Here is a 13,138-nt window from a genome sequence, read left to right on the forward strand (position 1 = left end):
TAGTCAGAGTCTGCACTTTATACCAACGTTATATCCCACACATCAGGATGTCTTCAGTTTTGGAGAGATCCATTATAGAATAGCATGTTATTATTAGATCACCTGCATGCCCACAGTGCCAGGGAATGAGTGTGCTGACCTTGTGGTAGGCAGTGACCCCTCTCTTTACTCATGTGATCATGCTTTATTGAGGACTGGGTAACACGTGGCAGCTGCAGTGTTGTTATCAGGGCAATGGAGCAAGCAGTCAGCTACAGATGAAAGATTATGGGTGAATTTACTAAAATGGGAGTTCTATTTCCCATGGGATGTTGCTATGAGCAACCAATCAGAATCTACTTATTATTTACAGTATTTAGCACCTTCTAAAAGATAATATGGTACTTGTGTATTATCACGGCGCCCACATTTTCCGTCGTAGGGCATTGTACAACCAAAAAATCACGTCGCATCGCATGCGATGGGATCGCATGCGATGCGACGCGACGCGATTGGACCCGATTTTTTATTGTACAGGCACCCAGATGCCTGATTCCTATGTTAAATGCCCCCCCCCAGACCCGATTTTTGATTGTACACCCACCCTGATTGGTAATGACTATGTTAAATGCCCCCCCATTGTTAACGCCACCCCACTATCAACGCCAACCCGTACCGCCGCCGGGGGGTACGCGTCCTCCGACCTTTTCATACCCCCACTATCCACGTCGGCATGGAGTTGATTTTATACAGTGCGGCGAGCACAACGAGCCACCGAGCCCAGAGCATGGCGAGCCCCGCGAGGGGACACGGATGACTTCACATATTCTGCACATACAGTATTCTGCGCTCACCACGCTTCGGGCTCGGTGGCTCGCTGCGCTTGCCACGCTATATAAAGTCAACTCCACGCCGACGTGGATAGTGGGGGTATGAAAATGTCGGAGGACGCGTACCGCCGCGTACCGTCGACCTTTTGACTGTCGACCTAGACACTGTCGACCTAATGTTTGTGATTACCTTTTTTGAATGTTGACCTTTTTGCATGTCACCCTTTTTGCATGTCAACCTTTTTGTATGTCAACCTTTTTGCTTGTCGACCTTCTTGTTTGTTGACCTAATGGTGTTGACCTAAGGTTGTCTACCTTTTTGCTGTAGACCCCTTGTCCCAGTTCCGGCAGAAGCTGCAATGCCTCCCCCAATAGCAGACTACTGATGTTAGGCTCCTGAAGCAGAGTGTCACAAGCAGAGTGTCACAAGCATCCTTATAGGTTCATACTATACATCCAACTTGCTTCTGTTTGTTGTGCCATAAATTGCAACCACATGGACAGTATTAATTTGATTATAAAAACACAAATGCACAAGGTTCTTCTGCGATGTCCTAACTAATGATCTCTGATCACTTATAGGCAATAGATGACTTGTGCACCACAAGTAACATTTCCTCCATGTTTTTTTTTATTAAACAGAAGTGCTGACCAATATACTTTTACTTGCACGTAAAACATAAATAATTTAAGTTTTTCCTATATCACCACTAATTACAAGCATTCCCCTTCCTCATGTTGGCTTGATTAATCATGCCTTCAGAATAACAAAATGATTTGCCTCTAGCAGAGAAGACTAGTAAACATTTGGCAATGATTTAAAAAACCTGCGCAATTATTTCTACATGATTGGTGGATGTTAAATGCTGATACAATGAAAGATTGAAGAAGACTAAGAGTTTTTTTTTTAAACTTGGAACATTGTTTACCACGTGCAATAACACAAAGTGACCAAACTGATTCAAACTGAAGTGTGGCTAGAAAATGGTAGCCAATATGTGATTGGATGCTGTAGGGTACAGCATGAGTATGTATGTAATGTGATTAGTTAAGCCTAATCTATTATACAGTATGTATACTATAAACATAAACAAAGTACTGTACAGTACACTACTTGATTGCACAAGTAAAACTATTACATAGGAAATCAGTTGATTACACAAAACTAGTAATTATTTAAACCAAAATGAAAGTAAATGATTCAGCCTCATTTTTGCTGGCTTTACATTTAAATGGATTGGTTTGAGCATGATAAATGCCAAATTCAGGATTAATGATTGATTAAAACATACATTTGGATTTGATCATGTATACTCCGTCTCCAACCCTCTTGATTCACTGCTTTGCTTATATAGTTTCCCAATTACAATCATTCCCTGCAATTTAATGTAATATGAACATGGACATAACATTCTAAACCAGTTAAAGCCTGTAGTGTAGTAGATATTAATATTATAAGAAAATGAATTTAATCTGTGGTTATTGTTATCTTGACTGTAAGCTCCTTGATCTAGACCATGGGTGGCCAAACCGGTCCTCGAGATCTACCAACGGTCCATGTTTTCCAGATCACCTAGCTGGTGCACAGCTGTAGTCACTAACGGTCACATTTTCAAACCTGCTGTAGTCATTCCTACTATAGATCCACAGGTTGCCTGGAAAACATGCACCATTGGTAGATCTTGAGGACAGGTTTTGGCCACCCCTGATCTAGACTGTAAACTCCTTGGTCCTAGACTGTAAGCTCCTCGGCTCTAGACTGCAAGCTCCTTGCTCTAAACTGTAATCTCCTTGGCTCTAGACTGTAAGCTCCTTGGTCCTAGACTGTAAGCTCATTGGTACTAGACTGCAAGCTCCTTGGTCTAAACTGTAAGATCCTTGGCTCTAGACTGTAAGCTCCTTGGAGCAGGGCCCTCTTCCCAACTTTTCTCACAGTCCTCTTGCATTTTAATTACAGCTCTCTTACCCACTTCCCATCTATAAGCACATCTCTTCTTACTTGTATTCATTAATTTCTACAACTGACAACTTGCCCCTGGTAACATGCAGACTGCTCCTCTGCTTCCCTGAATCTCATGCAGCCCACACACGCACCGATCCCGGTGTGCGTTGTGGGCTTAACTAGCACACATAGCATCGCATCGTATGCCTTGTGCATACGATGTGCATGCGATGCGATGCTATGCTAGAAAAAGCTAGTACAAAAAGTATGTGCAGCACATACTTTTTGTACTGTACGATGAGGTGCCGCGGGAGCCGTACAGCATCGCACCGCCGGCATCGGCGCGTGTGTGGGCTGCAATAGTTGTATTGTGTATTAAGAACTGTGCTGCTAATTGTTACCTGTGCTCTGCTTTTGTTCTTCAGTTACTGTTATGTTTAGTCCTGTGCACTCTGTAGTGTTCTAATGTGTGCCCTATGTATGGTGCTACGAACCACTTGTAGCGCCTTATAAATAAAATATAATAAGAATACATGTTCCAGAGGTTCTTTCCCTGATTACTTCTCCTCTTATTTAATTCCACAATTCCTGTTTCGAACCTTAAGCAGCCCATACACGTCCCGATGCGGGCGTGCATTGTGGGCTGCAATAGCAGGGATCACATTGCATTGCATTGCATGTGCATGCGTTGTGCATGCAATGCGATGCAATTTGATGAAACCTAAGTACAAAAAGTATGTGCAAGCACATACTTTTTGTACTGTGCAATGAGGTGCGCGGGAGCGCGCACCTCAAAGCACACATCGGCTCAGCACGCTTAGCAGCGTGTATGGGCAGCTTCACTTCCCAAATGTGGTGTTTATTATTATTATTATTATTACCTCTCGGCGGCCCTGTGTGGACATTTGTATGTATTCCATAAGTAACTGTCAATAAATAAAATTGTTGCAGATACAATTCATGATGAACTAACAGCCATGTTCTATCTGTGCTGATTTCCTGCACTGGAAACCTGTACAAAAGTTAACTATGCAACCGTTGACATAATCCGTGAGTAGTCACGCAGCCACATAATATACAGGCACTGTTACTGCGGCACCTAAGGAAGCAGTGCCTTTTGCCAGTAAAACCATTATGTGTAAAGTCAAGCAAAAACTGTGGCCAATTGTCCTCCTGGCAACATGCCACCCCACCCGTTGCACTCCCAGCAATTAATACGGACAGGCTAATCAGGTCTAGAGTTATATCATATTAAACTGCATTAATAGCTAAAATGGGCTACTTTAAATGTGATGATACTGAAAAGGGAAGACATTTGTTTACAGTACACACTGAACTAACATAATCACTTTAAAGACCGATACAACTTCCTATTTGGATAAACACATCCCTGGTGCATTATGATAAATAGCATAGTACCTGCAACAAGGACAATCTTTTCAATTTAGTGCAATCACTTAGTTTAGCTATTTAACTTTGGCTCACTAGCATAAATCATGTGCTTAGTATTACAACCAATAAAACATTTGGCTTTCAACAGCAATTTACCATTACAGAAAGCAATGCTAGGTAAATCAAGTAACACAAACTCGTATTACAATCTTATTGAACACCGTCCAGACTAAAAAGCTCTCAATGCCCATAACTGTGTAATGAAATTAGACTTATGCCAGAAAATGTAATACAAAGATTAGCCTATCCTAAATGTCATTATTTAAGATCACTTGGAATATTTTAGTTAATGACTTTCTTACAAAAATAAGAACACGGAAAATAACATAATGTAGAGTAAGTACGCATTTGGTTTGGCTGGCTTACATCATCTAGATTCAGATTTCTAGGGCATTAGGCCTTGTATTGAGTGCCGGATTACCAAATAGGTAGAGTAGGCTTTGGCTATGGGCCCCATGCCTTTAGGGGCCCGCAACAACAGATCAAAATAATATTGATTTGAGTTTGTAAGAAATTTCAATCAAGCTTTTTTAAATTGTTTCCAAAAGATATAAAATATGAATCAACTCAAAGAACACCTTACATTTAAGATTCTATAGGGAAAATAATCTATTAATATAATGTACACATTAACAACTTAACCTACATTAACCATAGACATCAGATTCCCATTTCAGTTTCCAGATCGTAGAGTGTTGGTTTGCTAAACTAAAAATGGAATAGGAAATGATTTGCGAGGGGGCCCCAAGATTTCAGTTGTCTCCACGGAGTTTAATCTGTCACTGATTGTATTGTAGATATAATTATCATGTCGTTCCTTCAGCCAGGGCTGGTCCAAACCTTGTATGTTCTTAAGCAAAGACATACTTTGGTGCCAAATAGTAGAATAACAATTTTATACATAGATAAAGAAAATCACTATGGAGCCTATTTATCAAACAACAGTTTCTGCATAGTTTTATGTAGCACTGCTATGTACTAACACATTTTCCCCACACAGCTTAGAACAGCACCATTCTTAGGACAGCACAACACCCCTCTCCCATCATAGCACAGCATCCCACTAAGCACACCATAGAACCAATTTCCCCTCACAGCACATCACTTTTGTTCTCTCACAGCACTTCTCTTGTTTCACAATGCAGTGTCCATCTCCTTTCACACACAGGAGCCCTCTCTCTTCACCTCCTCGTCAGCACTAGAATATGTATTTGCCAGAAATGTTAGTATTTTTAGGCCGTGAATCTGGGCAACTTCACCTAGCAATCAGTAAATGACATCATGACATTACTTTGCCTGGAGGTGGTGCACTGCCAAGCCTCTTGTGAACAGCAGCACAGCAGGATACAATGTTAGTGGCAGTGACTGGTTGTCATTGACTGCGGCAGCACCCTCCTCAATGTGGTGCTCTTCACACATATATATGGCATAATGGTTAGGCTGCCTTGCGTTCAGCACAGATACAACATATTCTTCTGAAAAGAATATGTGACAACCAGACTTTTTAGCTTTAGAAATGAATACATGGCATAATTAGCTGTTGCTTTCATATATATATATATATATATATATATATATATATATATATATATATATAAATATTGTAAAAGTCCGCACTCAGGTAAACATCCCTTGTTGGGGGGGGGGGGGGGTGCTCCCACAGATGATCAAACATCAAGGTATAAGGTAGAAGGAAAGGGCACTCACCAATGTAGTAAAATTTCAACTGGATTTTATTCCAAATTAGCAAGTATAAGCTGACATACCATCGACGTGACGTTACGTTTCGGTCCCAAGTGGACCATCATCAGGATATAGTACAGCCATTTTTCAAGTCCATCAGACAACCAACCTGGTATCCATCCCAAACAGGAGACACACCTGTACTGCCTCACCGGGCCAGCTTAAGTACCTGTCTACAGGAAGTGATCTCATCACTCCCTGTCGCCTATCACAGGCTATGCAATCACATCTAAACAGCTCCAGGACTACTCACAAGAGTCATGTTAAAACCACCACATGGTATCTAAGTGAAACACAGTATAGCAACCAAAGTGTATAACATAACTAAGTTACCTAAGAAAGTGCAGAATCCATGCTGCGGCACTGCTCTGAACCCGGAAGTGCGTACAACAGGAAGTGCGTCATGCGTTCCATCTGTGCGTTCCACAGTCTACAGGGAGTGCATTGAGCTAGCATAGGGGCGTGTCGAGCACGTCCAGATCATGCTGGTGGAGCCGTTCATACTGAAATCACTAGATTCATCTGCGCAAGCTCTATCTGCTTGCATGTCATAGTGGGCGCCATGTTAGGACATGCGTTCCACAGGTAAATATTGCAGGCTGTATGAATGTCCCAACAAGCATTATGGACATACTTTATTTATGTATTTTTGTTTTTATGTACATTAGTATGATATTCTAAAGGATGACTTAATATACAATTACTTGAGAATTGTTCACAACCGCGGTGTACAGGGGATCCAAGTCCCTGTCAACATCGGTAGTAGGGAACAAACAATGTTTATACCATCAGTAATGTGCCAATGATGACAAAAATGATCATTAAACCATACATAACATCTCAATGATAATATCATAAGTACAAAACTAGAAAAAAAGAAAGAAAGAACAGCCCAGAGACACCCACTCTAGCTTCAATAATCAAAAAAATCCGAAAGGAAACAAGGCAAAAATTAATCATAAAACTTAAAAAACACACACAGATCTTGGAAGACCACGAGGTTACTTAGGTTATCTCAAAAAAATCGAGAGTGGATTATATTTGTCGAGTCCTCGAGGGGATATCGTATCAAGGTCGAAAATCCAACGAGCTTCTCTTTTCTTCAGCATCAAATATCGATCACCTCCCCTGATGGGTTTAGGAACAAAATCGATGATCATACAACGAAGACTTGCCACACTGTGTCCCATGTTAGCGAAATGTTTAGCAACTGGTTTGTTAGAAGATTTGGACTCTAGGGCTGCTCGAATCGAAGTGCGATGATTCGCCATTCTCTCGCGAAAGTCTCTCTTTGTTAGACCAACATAGTAGAATCGGCATGGACAGATGAGAATGTATATTACATGGTCCATGCGGCAATGTAAGCGGTATCTGATGCTAATCTTTCGTCCACTGTGTGGGTGGGTGAAGGTGGGACCGGTGTTGAGTGATCTGCATGTAGTGCAGTCACTACACTTGTAACACCCTTTATTGGATAATGATGTTAGCCAGGTGTCTGATTTGTTACTAGGCTGTACTAGCGGCCGCATTAGTAGGTCCTTAAGATTTCTTCCACACCGGTACGCACACATTGGTGGCACTGGGCTTATACCGGAAAAGGATTGATCTGTAGAAATAATAGGCCAATGTTTAGCCAATTTATTTTTTCTGTGATGTGCCCCGGTATCAAATGTATTAGCATAGATTAGCCTGGGACGTGCGTCAGCTGCTGGCAGTGGAGTGCTGTTGGAGAATCTTTGTTTGGCTTTCAACAGGCACCGAGAGAGTGTCATCTCTGAGTACCCCCGTTCGACAAACCTAGAGTGCATTTCCTTGAGTTGATCTTCAGTGGTGCTGAGGGAGGAATTGTTCCTCAGAACACGTAAAAACTGGGAAACAGGGAGATTCTCCTTTAGATGGGGCGGGTGAAAGCTTGTTGCATGTAACAAAGAGTTCCTGTCGGTATCCTTGTGATATAATCTTGAACCTAAACCATGTGCTTCCCGGAATAGGGTTACATCCCAAAAATTAATTTCAACACAACTAAAAGAAAAAGTGTCTCTTGGCTGTTTAAAGAAAAAAGCATGTCCTTCAGGTCCCCATCTGTACCTAACCATATCAAAAAGACATCGTCTATATATCGACGGTAGTAAAAGATCTTAGATGCGTAATTGGGAAAAATATGTTCATGTTCATATCTGGCCATGTACAAATTAGCATAGGCCGGGGCCAAATTAGACCCCATAGCCGTGCCGGTTGACTGTAAAAAGAATTTATCTTTGTACAAAAAATAATTTCAGGTTAGGACCAGTGAAGTCAGTTCAACCAGGAACTCAGTGGGTGGGCCACAGCGATTGGGATCACTTAGTGTCTGTCTCACAACCTCCAACCCCTCGACATGTGGAATTACGGTATATAGCGAAGCTACATCCATTGTGGCTAAAATCGCATGTGCTGGAATCGGTGGGAGGGTTTTGAGGCTGTCCAACAGATCACCAGTGTCTCTCAGGTAGCTTGGAGTACGTAGCACATAAGGCTGTAAATGGTGATCCACATACTGTGCAAAAGGTTGCAGGACGGATCCCCTGGCCGAAATAATAGGTCGGCCAGGAGGATCCGTCATGCTCTTGTGGATTTTCGGCATGGTATATATTATAGGGCAAATCGGGAAATCCACCTTAAGGAAGCCACACTCATTCACATCCAACCATCCTGCAGAGCGTGCTAGGTCTATAATTTGATCCACCTCTCGTTTGATGCCAACACCAGGATCTCCTGGGAGCACCTGATAAACTGTGGAATCACTTAACTGACGTACAATTTTGCGATCATAGTCCACCCAATCCTGAATGACCAATGCTCCCCCCTTGTCAGCCTGACGGAAGACAAGGGAGTCATTGGCCATCAGGGACTTCAAGGCTTTACGTTCTGGCACCTGTAGGTTGTGGTATCTGGTTTTAATGGAGTGGGGTCTCTGGAACAGTCAGTGAGTCTTAGAAACGTCTTCACACTGGGATTGGAGCTTTGGGGGTCAAATAAGCTGGGTTGTTTGAACAAAGGCATATTGGCAGTATTATCTTTGGTGTTAAAAAACTCTCTAATTCTCAACTTGCGACCAAATTTGTAGTGGTCAACGGTGGTCCGGAAAGGCTGCTGTTCACAGGTCGGCACAAAAGAAAATCCAAAAGAAAGCAATTTAAGCTCACTAGGAGACAAATGGTACTTAGATAGATTAATTACAGAATTTAAGGTTTCCGATTTTTGTCTCTCTTTTTTCGCGTGGAACCCGCCCCTTCTAGAGGGGAATCGGAGTCTTCTCCTAGAGGTCCTTGGTTTTTGGACCTGGTCTCGCGTAAAAAAACGCCTGCACCAGTAGGAGGTTTAGAGTATCTTTGGTTACCTTCAAATCTATCAGAATCTGAATTGGACGGTGAGGTGGAAGAGTAGTTCTGCCCCTGTCGGTACTGTCTAAAATTTCTATTGGGCCCTGAGTTGCCCTTGATCCACCTGTACACCTGGTGTGTACTATAATCGTTGTTACCGTAGCCAATTTTCTTCTTTTAAATGCTATGAGCTCTTTCTCAAATGTGCCGATCTGTTCTTTCAGCCTATCCGTCCACTTGTTCTTTTTATCTGCCAACAACACTGCCAAATGTTCAATGTTAAAGGTCTCTATTTCTGTTCTAATTTTGTTGAGTTCCAACCCGACCTCCTCTATAACAAGGACCATAAGGTCCAGGGCACATTTATCCAACACTCCACACCATTTGGCACAAAACGCAAGGTTACTGCACCCAATGGTGGGAGTGTTGACAACCCGGAACCCTCTGGGTATCTTTTTGTTTCTGTAATATTCAGACAGAAACTGTCCGTGGAGTGTAAGTTCAACCTCCCTTTTCTTTAACCTGTGTAGCCTAAAATAAAGGTCAGATGGAGTATCATCAGGCAATTTAGAGAACTCACAGCATTAAAAAAGACCTTTTCAGCATCATCGTATGTAAGAGATACTACAATACTTTCTACTTGTTGGTAAAGTGCTTCATCCAAAATATGGGTCAGGGGAGCCTGAGACATATTCAATTAAAGGGATTGGCAACAACACAATGGAATTTATAGTAGAATAATGTTCCAGTGTACACTTATAGGGAACCCAGAGGACATGCATAAATCAATCAAAAAGCAAAAACTTCAAAAAATAACAAAAAGTTAAATATGAAAAAATCATGAAAAACTCAAAAAAACTTGAAAAATCCAAAAAATTCACATAAACCAAAAAGGACAGGACTCTTATGAGTAGTCCTGGAGCTGTTTAGATGTGATTGCATAGCCTGTGATAGGCGACAGGGAGTGATGAGGTCACTTCCTGTAGACAGGTACTTAAGCTGGCCCGGTCAGGCAGTACAGGTGTGTCTCCTGTTTGGGATGGATACCAGGTTGGTTGTCTGATGGACTTGAAAAATGGCTGTACTATATCCTGATAATGGTCCACTTGGGACCGAAACGTAACGTCACGTCGATGGTATGTCAGCTTATACTTGCTAATATGGAATAAAATCCAGTTGAAATTTTAGGTACTTGTGTATTTTGGCGTCGCCCATCGCATCGCATACCATAAGGCATGCGATGGTATGCGATGCGACGCGATATCGCACGATGCTGTACAATGTCATACAATTTTAAAATCGTATGACATTGTACATGGCATACAATGCCATACAATGCGATGCAACGCGATTAAACATTGTATAAGCACCCTAATGGGTGCTTACAATGTGAAATGCACCCCCACGCCACCCCCCCCCCCCACTATAAAAGTGAACCCGAAATGTGGCGAGCGCAGCGAGCCCGCGAGGGGTGGCGGTACGCGTCCTCCGAACTTTTCATACCCCCACTATCCACGTCGGCGTGGAGTTGAGAATAGAAAGTGTGGCGAGCGCAGCGAGCCACCGAGCCCGAAGCGTGGCGAGCGCTGCGCGCCCCGCGAGGGGACGCGGATACCTGTGAAGCCCGCGAGGGGACTCCGATACCTGTGAAGGTATCCGCGTGCGCTCGCCACGCTTCGGGCTCGGTGGCTCGCTGCGTTCGCCACACTTTCTATTCTCAACTCCTTGCCGACGTGGATAGTGGGGGTATGAAAAGGTCGGAGGACGCGTACCGCCGCCCCTCGCGGGCTCGCTGCGCTCGCCACGCTTCGGGTTGACGTTTATAGTGGGGGGGGGGGTGGCATGGGGGTGCATTTCACATTGTAAGCACCCATTAGGGTGTTTAAAAGCACCCTTTATGGTGGTTATATGATCTTTCATCGCATAGGGGGCAAAAATCGCGTCGCATCGCATGCCATGCGATGCATGCCATGCGATGCGAGGAAAACATCGCGCGATGCACATCGGGGGCGCTGCTATAATACACAAGTACCAAATTCTACTACATTGGTGAGTGCCCTTTTCTTCTACCTTATATATATATATATATATATATATATATATATATATATATATATATATATATATATATATATATATATATATATGTTTCTAGCTATCATTTTCCAGAATGTTATAAATGAATAAAAGCAACAGTGTGATTATAATGTGTCAGCTTCTAAACATTGACTAAAGAAAATGAGTTTTTCCTAAAAATACCTCTAAGCATTTCACATAATCCAAAAACCTATATTGACATATTAGAAGCAATGATTGGATATTTTTTCTCTACAGTTGAGAAAATGCTAAATTACTATATAAACAAAACATAGATTCATTATTTTTAATTCTCTTCAGTGAGATCAATTTAAATTAAATTAAATATTTTTAATTTTAACATTCTAAAAAAACAGACATGGAATCTACATACTTTTAGATTTTTCAAGGACAAAAATAGCAAAAGAACACTGAAACACTTCAAGATGTGGTCACCGTTTAACTCAGTGCAACATGGAGAATAGCACAAAGACTTTAGCCGTATGATAGGAAATCATTGTGTCACGTAGAATTAAATATTTTTCTAAAGAATTCATACACTTTGTCTATGTTTGTTAACGCCATAACAGGTAATGATCTATACATAAATGTCGAATTTAGGGAAGGATTTTGAAGCTATCAATTCTAAGGAACATTACCAAGCACCTAGGAATCATCTTTCTACCTACAGAATTAGCACATAATTAAAGATCTTTTAAATTGGCTTTTTTAATGAGACAATTTGTTCAACGCTATCTTCCCTTTTTTTTCTCTTGGATTTAATCCTGACAGCAGAATTATTAAGTGGGCTGGTGTGGGTTTGAATGGTATTCCCACCACAGATCTGCAGGGAAACCTCTCAAGCCACAATTAAGCAAGTCAGAATCCCATGGTATTAAATTGCATTAACTGATTATGTCTGTAAATGCTTAAAGAGTTGTATGGCTTTAAGAATGTTCTTTATGCTATGAAAGTTGAAATGGGATGTCCTCCTGAACTTTACACGGTATACAGCTGTGGCCCTGACTGTAAAACAGCGCTTTCCCCGAAGAATCAAATAAATAATAGGTTCAATAAACTATTATGGGGGACACAAAGGCACTAATGACCCCAAACCAGTGAGCACAGTGTTTTAGTCATTTGTTTAAAGAGAGAAAGGACTGCATTGGCAGGTAAATTGCAGGAAACCTCCCACCTCCCAGTAATGACCTGCATTTCAATAGGACTACTTCTGGGTCATTAACATTTAGTGACTGAAATCATTCTAAATCATTATAAATCATTACGCAACTGAAAGTCATTTATGTTGACTGATATATTTTTCCACCATAATACTGTAAATCCAAGACTAATGATAAAACAGTGAAATCTTTATATATATACATGTATATATATTTAATGTACACAAAGCACTGTACAACATATGTTGAAATCTTATGATTTCATTCTACTGTGTTGAATACATCAGTGTGTATATTGCTGTCTCTTTGCATGCATAAAAGTGTTCCAAAAAACTTATATTTCAAAACATATAGGGCCAGATTCTCCAAGCTTCAAAAGTGATAAAATGGAGAGTGATAAACAGCCAGCCAATCAGCTCCTGCATGACATTTTTCAAACACAGTCTGTGACATGGCAGGTAGGAGCTGATTGGCTGGCTGCTTATCACTCTCCATTTTATCACTGTTGAAGCTTAGAGAATCTGGCCCATAGACAGCATTGTATTACATTATAGGCACCATCTACATTATAGA

At 41.5% G+C, this 13,138-nt stretch overlaps 1 protein-coding gene across 3 annotated transcripts in view; it reads left to right on the top strand.

Moving 5' to 3' along the window:
* The window catches only part of NTRK2 (neurotrophic receptor tyrosine kinase 2), a 234,705-nt gene that overhangs the window by 148,298 nt on the left and 73,269 nt on the right, over positions 1–13,138 (top strand). The gene's annotated exons all lie outside the window — the stretch shown is intronic.

The sequence above is a fragment of the Crinia signifera genome, chromosome 1, assembly GCF_055691185.1.
Source record: "Crinia signifera chromosome 1, ASM5569118v1, whole genome shotgun sequence".
Taxonomy (NCBI): domain Eukaryota; kingdom Metazoa; phylum Chordata; class Amphibia; order Anura; family Myobatrachidae; genus Crinia; species Crinia signifera.